The sequence below is a fragment of the Mercenaria mercenaria genome, chromosome 7, assembly GCF_021730395.1.
Source record: "Mercenaria mercenaria strain notata chromosome 7, MADL_Memer_1, whole genome shotgun sequence".
Taxonomy (NCBI): Eukaryota; Metazoa; Mollusca; class Bivalvia; order Venerida; family Veneridae; genus Mercenaria; species Mercenaria mercenaria.
Window position 1 is genome coordinate 64,027,095 of NC_069367.1, and position 13,389 is coordinate 64,040,483.

Sequence of the window (13,389 nt, forward strand, 5' to 3'; positions counted from 1 at the left end):
CATAGCTCTAAAGTTAGCCAGAGGATGGTAGTATGGCCTATTGGATTTAGAAAGAAAGTAAAGATGTTTCAATCTATTGACGAAAATGTTTTTTCATGCTTTATTGTTTGTGCTGAATTCGGGTGTATGCAATCTTAACTATTATATCGTTTTACAAGGTTACCGCGTCGGCAATTATACCCGTCCAACAAGTGGAGCGAGACTGGCATGCGCTAAACAAGTTAAACTCGCAGATGATGGACATACAAGACCGTTTGCTTGCCATATTTCATTTGTTCATTCGTTGTTCGTCTTGCAGTATTTTGCTCTGACTGTTTTTGTTTGACTGTGAATACTGCATATACTGTTTTGTTTGTTACATTTTGCCTAATATGTGCAGGTGTGCCGTGTCATCTTGACAGGAAGATCAATATGGCAGTTCATCCAAGTCTTTTTTTCTGTAATGTTTATGAAAATATAAAATACGCGAAATGTCCCTCTGATTAGAAACATTGAAACAATATGACCACTTGATCAATATGCATAATACACATTTACTGAATTGCATGTTTTAGGTGAGAAATGCACGATTGTTATAAGTTACAAATGTATTATATTTTCCCTTCTGTGCTATGGTTCTCATAGTATTCCTTGGGATAGGATATAACATGTACAATGGTCTGATGTCGTTGTGGTCTTTTACAACTCATATACTATGGGGATGTAGTTATACTACAGAAAATTTAACAGAACGCCTATATCAATCAAATATTCAAAACTATTTCAGAAAATGTATTAAAAGAAGATAAAACGCAAAAATCGTAAAGAACAGTACAGTACATGTTTGAACCCTTTACATTTGATCACTATGCTTTCCTACGTAATGGTGCGACAAAAACTTGAGTGTAAGATTCCGTGATGCTTTTTCACTAATCCTACATAACTGGACGAAGGAAGTGGATTTTTGTCCTGCAGAGCTTTTCCTAGGTTTGGGGGGAAATGCCCAAGGCCAAATTGGGAATTTTTGACAGTAAATTGTCAAACTTGGGAAAGTACCGACAAATCAAATAAATTCTGATATATTGACATTTATTTATGTTTACTTAGTTTAAAACTTTATTTTTTACTTTTTCTAGTGGACATTCAAATAAATTATAAATATACGTATTCCCAAGTAAATTTAGAGAATTTAGTTTTCAGAATATTTTTTCAAAGTTGCTGATTCTCGACAGAAATGGAATAACCATCATCTGTCATGTTTAAACTTTGTTTACACTCAATAGTTTTTCATTACAATTAGAACTGAATTTTCAAAAATGTGTAGTGTGTGTTCGGGTACACAAATCGGGTCGCAACGCAACAATATGTAACATTCTATTTAAATTGCGAAGAATTTTTGTCGTCATGTTTTTGGTAGTTTTAATACAAAATATTACATGCAATGTAAATATGTGTTTTTGAGGATTTTTACTTATAAGACACAACATCCTGGCAGAATTATTTATTTATTTTTGCCAAGGCGCAAACAACCCTGTTACTATTGAGTTTTCCAACAATGTGTGTGATTTCATTAGCGTCCAAAATTATTTCACTAGAGAATCTTATCTTTGGATTAGACTTTTTTCTTCATACTTGGAAAATATGAGCCTGATTGACATTGGCAATTTGGCAAATATTCAGCCCTGTGAGACAGGTGGAAAAAGCCCTATCGTTGAGCTTGCCTTGTCGTCCATTTAAAATTACGCTTTTTTCGCTCTGACATCAAACAAGTTATTCGGTACATTTCTTAACTAAATACAACGGATTTATTAGCTCTTTTTATACGTTTTACTTTATGTGTTTTGTGACTAAAATTAGAGCTTAAGCCTGTATGGAATTATTTTATTTACGCTGCTCTTTAGATATGCTTTACATTTTTACGTGGATGATTTTAGATATGCTTTACATTATGCAGTGTGCTTTACATCTTTACATGGATGTTTTTAGGTACGTTTTACATTTTTATATAAATGTTTATGCTTTACTGTTGGCGTTCGCAATATGGCTTCTTCTCGGCAATATATGACCATTTTGTGTCGATTCTCCTTAAAACCCAACTCACTCATTCAGTCACTGTCCGACTAGTTTGAAAGTGGATACGATGCGTTTGGAATGCCCCCAAACGGGTGTAAACATCTAGTTTCCTTTATGTAGGTTATTTATCGTTCCATGGTGGTTCCCCTTTTTCAATTTTGTTTTTTATCCAAATTGCATATTGGCAGTGTCACTTCTCCTAATTCCGTTTTATTATCCTTTTTTACACTACCTATTATTTACCGTTTCCTTATCCCTTTCTTCATTTCATCCCAACCCCGTTCTTTTTATCTTCCACACTTATTAATGAATAGTTGAAGCAGTCTGTCTGCTATATATTTCCCCTACAGTGCTCCGTGGCCGAGTTGTTAAGGTCGCTGACTTCAAATCACTTGCTCCTAAGGTGCGTTCGCGCCTCACTCGGGGCGTTGAATTCCTCATGCGAGGAAGCCATCCAGCTAGCTTACGGAAGGTCGGTGGTTCTACTTAAGTGCCCGCCCGTGATGAAATAATTCTCGAACGGACACCTTAGGTCTTTCTACATCATAAAAGCTGAAAGGTCGCCATATGGCCTACGATTATGTCCGTGCGACGTTTAACTCAACAAAAACAAAAAGCAGTTTATTTTATGTTGCCATTCTTTGAAGTGTGTGGCTCCAATTGTATTTGCCATGCTTAATGCTTCCAAGGAGTTAGCTCTTACCAAAGTGTGGTATAAACATGAGAAACATTGCTGATGTCATAAGAACTGACTGACGATTTTTGTTAGGAAAGCTATAAAGATAAATGATTGATCAATCAAACTTACTGCAATGGTTATCGTGCAGTTGTATTTTATTTTGCAAGATTTAGACATCAGTTATGCAACATTCTGCAGGTCGTCATAAATGATATTAGGAACTTTTTCTATTTTAAGAGATGACTGGCGTTATCATTCTATGTTATCTGAGGTCATCTTCAAATTTTGTCAAAGAATAAATTTTATATTCTATTTACATATAGTAATAGGTACACTTGAATATTGTAAGAAGTCAGCAAAGGTGTCTGTTTTTACAGATAAAAGGTGTCTATTTTTACAGATACAATATTTCATTTACGTTAATGATCGATTTTCACCACATTCTGACTTTTGTCATCAAACGAAATCAAATCCAACTTTCGTACTTGATAATCAATGTTTTTTGTTACTTACTATAAATAATAGTCAATGTTTACCTAGAACATAGAGATAACATAAAGCAGAATATAAATTGTCATAAACATCAACATTGATAAAACTTCACAATAATTATTATTATACCAGATTTATATAGCGCCCTTTTCATGATCGATTTCACGTTCAAAGGCGCTTTACATAGTTCAAACGTAGCCACACAGGGCGCATAATTCATCCTCTACTAGTACAGACACAGAGCGATCTGACCAGAGGGGACAGAGTGAGACAAAGCCCCCATGACAGAGAGATCAGAAATTAGATACAGGCTTGTCCGGCTAACTTAGCCTAGCTCGTTGCGAATAGACAGCCTGGTTCTTTAACGTGCCCAGTGTATAGCACTGATACACGCAAGGATTGCCTGGGTTCCAAACCAGTACACCTCTAGTTGGGTGGGAAACACTGAAAAGTGTTTCTGAAAATTCCCTAGTAGCTGCCGGGGATCGAAACCCCGACCTCAGGATTGGAAGGCCAGTGTGTAAACCACTGAGCTATCCGTCCACCTTAAAATTATAAATTTTATTGATTTTCTTTTCGTACTCTATTTAAGTAGATATCTTATTCAATTACGTAAAAATATTTTTTGGTTTTAAATACGGACAGAACGAAGTGTACGCCACGCTTCTGCTGCCAACAGCAGATAAATGAGAAACAAGACCAGAAGCTTTTGGACTCGTAATAAAATGCTTCCATCTGTGTCTAGGAACCATAGAAATGTTGTTCGAACTTCAATAGTTCAAACTTATTTTGTTTGTTGTCCATAATCTGAAGACTACAATTTTTTGTTTCAATGGATAAGGTTCAGAACGTGTTTAAATTAAAGAATAATACAACTGATATCTTATCATATTAGAGGCCAACAGTTCTTGCTTTTGTACATATTGACGGATGATTTTCTGCTAGACTTTTTCCGGGCAGCAGAACCTGTGATTGATTTGTCTAAAACAACGAATGATTCTGTAATTTAAATGCTATACACCTACAATCAAACGTGGCAAATGTCCATGATAGTTTCTTTCTTGCCGATCTTGTTTAGAAAGTATTGTTTATTGTTGTTATATTACTAAACTGTCCATGCTTATACTCTGAGGCTTCATACTAGCAATAGTTGCAATATAATACGACGTACGTTTTAGTAAGATATAGGCGAAGCATTCTATTTTACGAATATAACTATCAGAATCATAATACTACTATAGTATACTGTATAATCCATCTGCGCAATGTCGTAAAATGATTTGCTTTATATCGCTTATTGCTTTGAATAATCTTGCATTCACACAGCCTGATGTTTTATATGAACAGAACAGAACAGAACAGAACAGAACAGAACATAAGTTTATTTTTCTAGGAATTAAACCGAAGTTCCTTTTCCAACCACACAAATAATAATAAATAATTCATCGCCTTAAGACCTTTTCCTGCAAGCATAGTTTGATTCATATTGAAGGAACCAGACGAGTTAAACACAACACCAAGATAATTGAAATTCGTCACAGTTTCTAGAGGTTGGCCATCATACATCCATTGCTAGCATGAGCGTGATCTCTTTTAAGGTTATTCCGTCTGGATTGGCTTGTAAATACATTTCTAAATCTTCTATAAATAAAGCATAGAAAAGTGGCGAGGTTATGTCCCCTTGTTTCAAGCCAATGCATATATTGATAAAATCCGAACAGCCCATCTTGTGCTGTGAACATGGCTCGTGGGTAATTTATTTTGGCTCATTGTGATGAAATCTACAAACTTGAATCACTGTTTAGTGCGCTTCTGTGACAATGGCCATATCATAACCCGACTAGGCTTCGATCTTCGTGTTCAGCGACTAACACAGTTAGACAAGCGGTTCATTTTTATCAATTTTGGGTATCAGCCCCAGTGCTAACATAATCTTTTACAAAGTTTCAAAAACATGTCATTCCTTTATGCAAAACTAATGCATAAAAATAAATTCTACCTCCTTCACCAAACAATCTTAATGAACAATCACACCGTCATACTTAACCTAGCAGACATATGTAATAGAGAGTGTTTCATATAAAATCATTGCGTTTGATATAGACAATATTTATCAAGGAGCGCAATAATACAGGCGTTGTGTGTTAAAATAAACCAATGGGCTAAAAATAACCATTAGGGAGACTGGCAATTCGACTATCGAATCGTGTGCTTTAGATGATAAGAAAACAGTATGGAACATAGAAAATGCTTGCAATAGAAACAACTGCGGTTCTTTGGGACTGAATCACTGTGTTATAATTATGCATCGACACTAGGTATCATTAGTTTCAGCCTCCTTTCAGAAAGCTGTATTTCAGGAAGTTCGACGTTTAAATCTATAATTAGTTTGTCTTTAGATAAAAACACTAAGAAATATTTGTTAATTAAAAAGACATGTAAATTCGCCAGTGTTCAAGTTAATTTACACAAATCCCACGAATGTAACGTATATAAATACCGTTTCCTCTGCATAACCATAGCAAAAAATTTTTTCTCTGCCCCATCAGTTTTCTGAAAGCTTTGATTTATATTATCTTAATGTGGCACTTTGTTACCGCTAATCAAAATCTGTCTTGTGAAAGCTTCGTTGCAGTGCCAAATATGGCGCTTGGAATCATTAGGAATTGAAACAGTACATGTTGAATGTGATCGTCACAGAACAAGACTTCTAACAAAAAGCAAATAGCGTTTTATATTGTCTTAATGTAGCATTTTGTTACCTACTTTGAAAGATTCGTTGCACTACGACCTCCAGCGACTGATACCATTAGGAACAAGTCAAATGATTTATCGCGGCCAGAAATTTGTACAAACCGGACAGAAGTTGCGAAATTGTCATTTGTGCAGAAAAGAAGCGTTTACCATAATGTCCAGTACTGGACAGGTATAGTGACCATGCACAGACACAGCCAGTTTTCTCAGAGGGGGTCCGATCCCCTGCCCCCCCCCCCCCACCCTGAAAATTTTGAAATTTAGCACTTCATTTTTTGCATTCTGGGACAGTTTTATGGACTAACCTGTTAAATTTGGGAAAATGATAAAATCAAGCTTTCTTGAAGGTAAAATTCTCAGTTTCTTTTAGATAAATAATATGAATTATGTCGGGGTCGTGTGTAGCAGCAGCCGCATATACTTTACATGCAGCCCTAATGTTGCCTTTTTCGAAAAACATTTTCTTTCCTTCTTGTCTTCTTTCCTTTTTTAAAGATTTTCCAGAGGGGGTCCGGACCCCCGGCCCCCTACCCCCTCTGGATCCGCGCATGGTGACATATCATGCATTCTGTTTATGCAGGTAAACTTGTGTTTGGTTAAATTTCAACAGAGCACAATTGTCTGAACAGTGTACAAACTCATTACTGTTTTTTCAGGCAAGGGTGGAAAAAAAGTGGTAGACAATGAAAGCAGTAACATTTTTATTTAAAAGAAAAAAACAATGAGACAAACATTTCCAACATCTTTGGACGGTTCAAAAATCCCATGTCAAACATACGATAAAGCCCGAAACACGTGAAAATGTTCCGAATGTAAATCGGGTGAAGTAGGCGCTCTATGTATAGAGTTAGATTATGCGTCTAGATTGATTAAACTGGGCGAGTCTACTTACTTATAACTTGAGGATGAAAAAAAAAACGTGTTTTTTAAATGTTGCTCTTAAACAAGGGTGGCGGTTGAACTACTAAAAGTACAACAGTTAATTCACAACAAATCGTATGGTATGTTTTATAATCAGTAGAAGCTAGTCGTATTTACGCTTATGAGACCTGTTTCACCCATAAGTAAAGAATTCACAGGTCCATCATGAAATATTTTCCCCAGCGCGCATATACTTTACCTATTCAATATGATCGCGGCCTCGATCAATTACAGCCATGTTGAATGCGATTGTGACTGCAATTAGGAGTGATCACAGAAATCTGACTTTCTTCTGTTCACCGCTCTCTGTTCAAATTGCAGTGAAGTGTTTTAAATATTGTTTATGTTTATCATGTATTATTATTATTGTCACCATCATCATTGTTATAAACTGAATGTGGAATTTCAGTTACAAAAATCAAGAAAAAGGACAAAATGTAGATTGTTAAATTTGTTCGTCTTCTAAATTTTACATTTTTTTTTTAAAATGAAAATGTCAGTGTTTATATCATAAACATTTCCCATCAATAAAGAGAAGACTTCAATCTCATAGTGTCGCTTCAAATCTATTCAGAAAAACGTTCAAGAAATATGCTACTGCTAAAAAACATTTAATTTTTTTTGATATACTTCATGCCAGACATAAATGGTAAAGATAAAGTAAATTATCCATTTTAAAATCCGTTCAATTACAAAAGGATCTTACACGGCATTATTAGTAGATTATTTCAAATACTGATCGAATCAATATTGAGGTCACCAGTACCCAGCTAAACAAAAATATTGAACGAGACAGTAGTTCATTTAAGTTGGGTAATTGTCAAATAGTACATTTACTTGAAAGTGTTAAACATGTACTTTTCTCGATGTGACATTTAATCAAGGGAATTGAAACAATTTATAACGTAAACTTTTGGATAAACCCTGCAGTGCTGGTTAACGTTAAAGTTCATGTGAATAATGTTACCGTTCGACGGGGTACTTATCATTTCCTTGACATTTTTACTAAATTTTGACCGCTTAATCATCGCGGAAACAGAAAAGATATATTGTACAGTTACGTTGTGCAAACGGGCTTGGTAAAACGTTATTATTAATAGTGGGGGGGGGGGGGGGGGGGGGGGTCATTTATTACATGATTGTATAATAGTCCACTCGCTATGCAAATATTGCGCTACCATTACCTTATATCTTTGCTGAAGAATTCACGCACATCCACTGACATTGGGACGTCACGTATGAACTGATACGTACGATATTCAGACTAAACGTCAGTATCTAAAACCGCTGTTCAAGATTCCTTTTAGATTTAAGATTTGAAACTGGGAGAGTAATAACATTACTTTTTTCCCAGGCTAAGGAATAAATGTATATCGGTTAACTTTATTTTTTTCACCGTTGCTAGAAAACCAAATCTTTCACTCTATATGTAACAGTAAATGATGTGGATCCTAGAACGAATTATATTTATGTATTGGATTCCTTCAGTGATTTTCATTGTTTTACATAATACTACATTACGCAATACTGCAGATGACACTGATACTATACGCTGTTTTTTTGTCGTTGTGAAGTCAGGTCATCCTTCTTGTATACGAACGTCGATATTCCACGCTTTATTAAAATACGCTTCTGAGACAAAATATGCTATAAAGGATGCCATTCGTTTCATGTAATTATTCTTATAGCATGCAAGAAAAAGATTCTATCATTGTTTGTAGGTGTAGATGAGGATACCCGACTCTTGGACAACTGTTTACGCGGCAATGAGGCTCTGGCGAGTTATTACCTCTTTACCAATTTTACAGTTATATGATTTCAATCTGCACCTTAAACAAATGAAAGAATCTTATTTGCTTTAAATTCAAAATCTCCGTAGAACACTCATTTTTTTCTTCGTACTACTCTACGAACTACAGTCTTTACAACGAGAACTTTTCCTAATTAAACTGTGATTCAATACTGATGTTATATTATTTATTATAGTCTCATCAATGTACACATTAAACACATCATAATAAAAGCAAAAGCATAAAATACAGTACATTGCCATTCAGTTATTGAATTACAAGAGACTGTTAACAATTTATATACAAAATAAAACTATATTAAATTTTTATAATTTTTTTTTTTACCATGCAAATGATGTTAATCGTGCAACCACATATAGTTCGTTAAAACCTGCCTTAAATAAAACAGTAGCCTTTATAACAGTAAAAGTGCGCTCGACTTTTTCAGTGCTTGACCCTTAACTAAGAGCTTTGCCAGTATAAACTTTTTAAAACTCTGTCAAAATTCGAATCATAGCTATGGGGATTGTCTTTCCAGGTGTAGACTGATACAGGAAACAAAATTTATTAATTATGACTCACATCACCTGACGTTCGTTTCCTCTTGTTTGCTCTGAGGTCTTAAGTGCATTAACTGTGTGCAATGGAGGCTTCCTAAAGATATAATTACTTTGTTTCCAGTTGTCAAACTGTTTGAAACTTCGTAATTATTAAGTCTGTACGCTGCTGTTACACAGCAAAGTTTCCTTCGCCATCATGGTCATTCAACTTTGATATTTTACAGCTAATGTTTGTAGCTAGCGGGGCTTAATAAAGCAGTTTATATACATCTTTCTTACTATTTATTTTGCGTTACTTTTTTGCCTGAATAAAATGACTGCAATACCTAAGATTAGTTAACGTAACGAACAGTTTACCGTGTATTGTACGTTTTGTGTACATTTACATATAAATTTGACTGTGAATCGTACATCATATACTTATTCAGGGAGATATGTTCAGAACAAAACACGTTACTTAGTTTCAAATTATGCCAAATCTTAAATAGTAGAAAATCAATTAAATATCTTTACAGACTAAGAAACGTGCAATTCAGCGATGGTAAAAAGAAAAAGGGAATCCATTGAAACGAGTTTACGCAACGGCAGATTTAATACAGTTTTGTTGAATAGTAGAATGTAACTGAAGAGGTAAGAACCCGCACTTTTAATAATTTTATGTGAAATAGCATTGTATATAACAATAAATGTGTAGGCTTTTAAATTAAATATGTTGGACGATGCGACGATATTGATAAAGTAACTTTACGATAAGCTAGTAGACAATGCAGCATCCTGTAGTCTTAGACGATTTCTCTTTCGTCAAAAGTATCTAACAAACTTACAAGACAACAACAGAGAGCACATAACAACTTTAAAAATAGGGACATTGCCTTGGAAAGTATCTAACAAACATACAAGACATAACAACAGACACATACAACTTTAAAAATAGGACATTGCCTTGGAAAGTATCTAACAAACATACAAGACAACAACAGACAGCACATAACAACTTTAAAAATAGGGACATTGCCTTGGAAAGTATCTAACAAACATACAAGACAACAACAGACAGCACATAACAACTTTAAAAATAGGGACATTGCCTTGGAAAGTATCTAACAAACATACAAGACAACAACAGACAGCACATAACAACTTTAAAATAGGACATTGCCTTGGAAAGTATCTAACAAACATACAAGACACCAACAGACAGCACATAACAACTTTAAAAATAGGAACATTGCCTTGGAAAGTATCTAACAAACATACAAGACAACAACAGACAGCACATAACAACTTTAAAAATAGGGACATTGCCTTGGAAAGTATCTAACAAACATACAAGACAACAACAGACAGCACATAACAATTTTAAAAATAGGGACATTGCCTTGGAAAGTATCTAACAAACATACAAGACAACAACAGACAGCACATAACAACTTTAAAAATAGGGACATTGCCTTGGAAAGTATCTAACAAACATACAAGACAACAACAGACAGCACATAACAACTTTAAAAATAGGGACATTGCCTTGGAAAGTATCTAACAAACATACAAGACAACAACAGACAGCACATAACAACTTTAAAAATAGGGACATTGCCTTGGAAAGTATCTAACAAACATACAAGACAACAACAGACAGCACATAACAACTTTAAAAATAGGGACATTGCCTTGGAAAGCTCAGCAGCCTTCACAAAGATATCTTGTGACATTTGAACATTTTCTTGAGACAACAGTCTTACACCCTTACTTTAACTTGCTGGATGCGATTGTGTAACTAAAGTCATCCATTGCTGAGCCAATCCCTTACTGTAGTGACAAAAACACGTGTGTATGAAATAATACTGATATGTTTAATCGAACAGCAGAGCACCGATAGACTCATTAACTTGTGGGCAGTTTGTCAGGGGCAGCCGACGTCGAGTCTCTAACAAAAATCTGTCTCATGTTTTGTGAATAACATGACAAACAAGCAAACACTGCGTTTCTATTTTATGAAAAATATAGATATTAACATTTGCCCAGGGGAATAGTTATACAAATTGAAACCAAAGTATATATATATCAGTCTGTTTTCTTTGGAGCAGAATACAGTACGAACCAAAGTATATTGTGTTTAAAAGCTAAATCTAAAGAAAATGATAACGATAACGGTTTTTTACCCAAGAAAGACTACGTGATTATATTGAAACATGAAAATCCAGCCCATTGCGACTGACTACATGTGCAAATGATGTAATTTCGTGAATCGAGTTAGACATATATTACTACTTTTACTTCCAAATTGTATTTTCATGTTTCAACATAACAACAATCTATGATCCCAAATAGTCCATACTATATAATAGTACATACCTTAATTTCTTCGACAGTCAACATGTAAATTCAACTTATTTCTTCAATAAATAGCACAAATAATAGATATTGTAGTTTCGAAACTTTGTTGTATTTGTATAGTCCTCAAAAGTAACACGACATAGTTAAATTGTTTTGGGCTTTATAACTTAAATCAATGGCAACGCTTATTTAATACTTTGTGTATGTATCCAAGTCAAGAAAAAAGGTTGAATTAATTTAAAAATGCATTAAATGTTTTAATATTACTATAAATAGGTTATCAAACGAAAATAGGTTATCAAAATAATTTCACACATACAGAGATAAACAAGTAATGTTTTATGCAAATTATAACCAGCCAGTACTACTAAACGTTTTCCAAATCTTCCTTATTTTTCACAGAGGTGGTTCGTTCGAATCAATGCCAAAAGGATATTGCAATGAAGAGTATATATCTTTTCCTGGTATTGCACATCCATATCCACATTGATCACAGCTTTATTAGAACAACAGAATTCCTACGACTTTCGTGAAACGTTTCAGTATTATAATACATCAATACCGTTCTAGGCTTACTTCTTCACTTGTTATGTTATAGGCCTTGCGGCATGCACAAATGCAAGTGTACTATAAAACAATTATCACCTCTAACATGTGTGAAAGTGGTTGTTTGGGGTTCAGCATTGAAACACGAAATCTCCGGCTTTGGATCAGGAATGTGGTGTAGAGTGACAATTCTTCACAATCGGAAGAGACTTTCATTTTATCTCAAAATAGTGACAAAACATTCGTGCAGAATACATTGAAATTATTAGACAAACAAACAAGTCGTGTTTAATTCAGTTTGATATTTTGTCCGGAAATGAAACAAAAATGCGTTAAGGCTTTCTAAACAAAACAACAAGCTTCATTAAATGTTCGTTAGATGCGCAGTAATGTCATTTCCTTTGAAAAGAAATTGAATCATTTGTTTTAGAGCCGTAACTTTTTCGAGGTTGCCATATTATGTTGATCATGCTAATGAAAACGTGCTTTGTTTTCTTTATTTCTTTGTAGGGATAATACACGTTTTTTTTGGTGTATTAACGTCTGCAGAAGCCTGCGGGATTGTTTGTGACCGAGACCGAAGGTCGAGGTCACAAACATATCCCAAGGGCTTCTGCAGTCTTTAATACACAAAACAAACGTGTATTGTCGCTATTCTTGCATAAAAAACATTACACGACGAGTGAATGCATTGTTTTCATATGTGATGCCTTTACGATTCCGGTACATTTTTAGTTACCATTCGGTTGTTCTTTGAAACGGTAAACATGTTTTAAATATCCATAAAAGGGGCACACATAACAACAACACTACTAAAGACGTGATTTGAAGGTTTTTGAGCATCTTATTTTTATTTTTAGTTATTACAAACGTTATATTACACATAATTTTGCATATATCTTAACAATTTGATTAACAGGAACACAATTTTAAGAACAACAACTTTACATTCGAATTATTTTGAGTCTGAACACACTTAGAGTACGGATGAGTACGAAGCTAGTGACTAGCTTCCGAGGTTAATTATATGAATTCTGCGAAAAATCAGGTAAAAACAAACCGACTGATACTAACAAAAATCATTAATATAATACCTAAAAACGGGCAATAGCACAAGTTACACGCGATACTTATTGATTCACAGTTATTTACAATAACTGAACAGACGCTTTGTAAAGGGAGTAAACTCTAAGAGAAGCTAGTGCGTACACTGATGGGGGCAGTACGTTTGGGGTTGGAAACTGATACAGCTAAAACA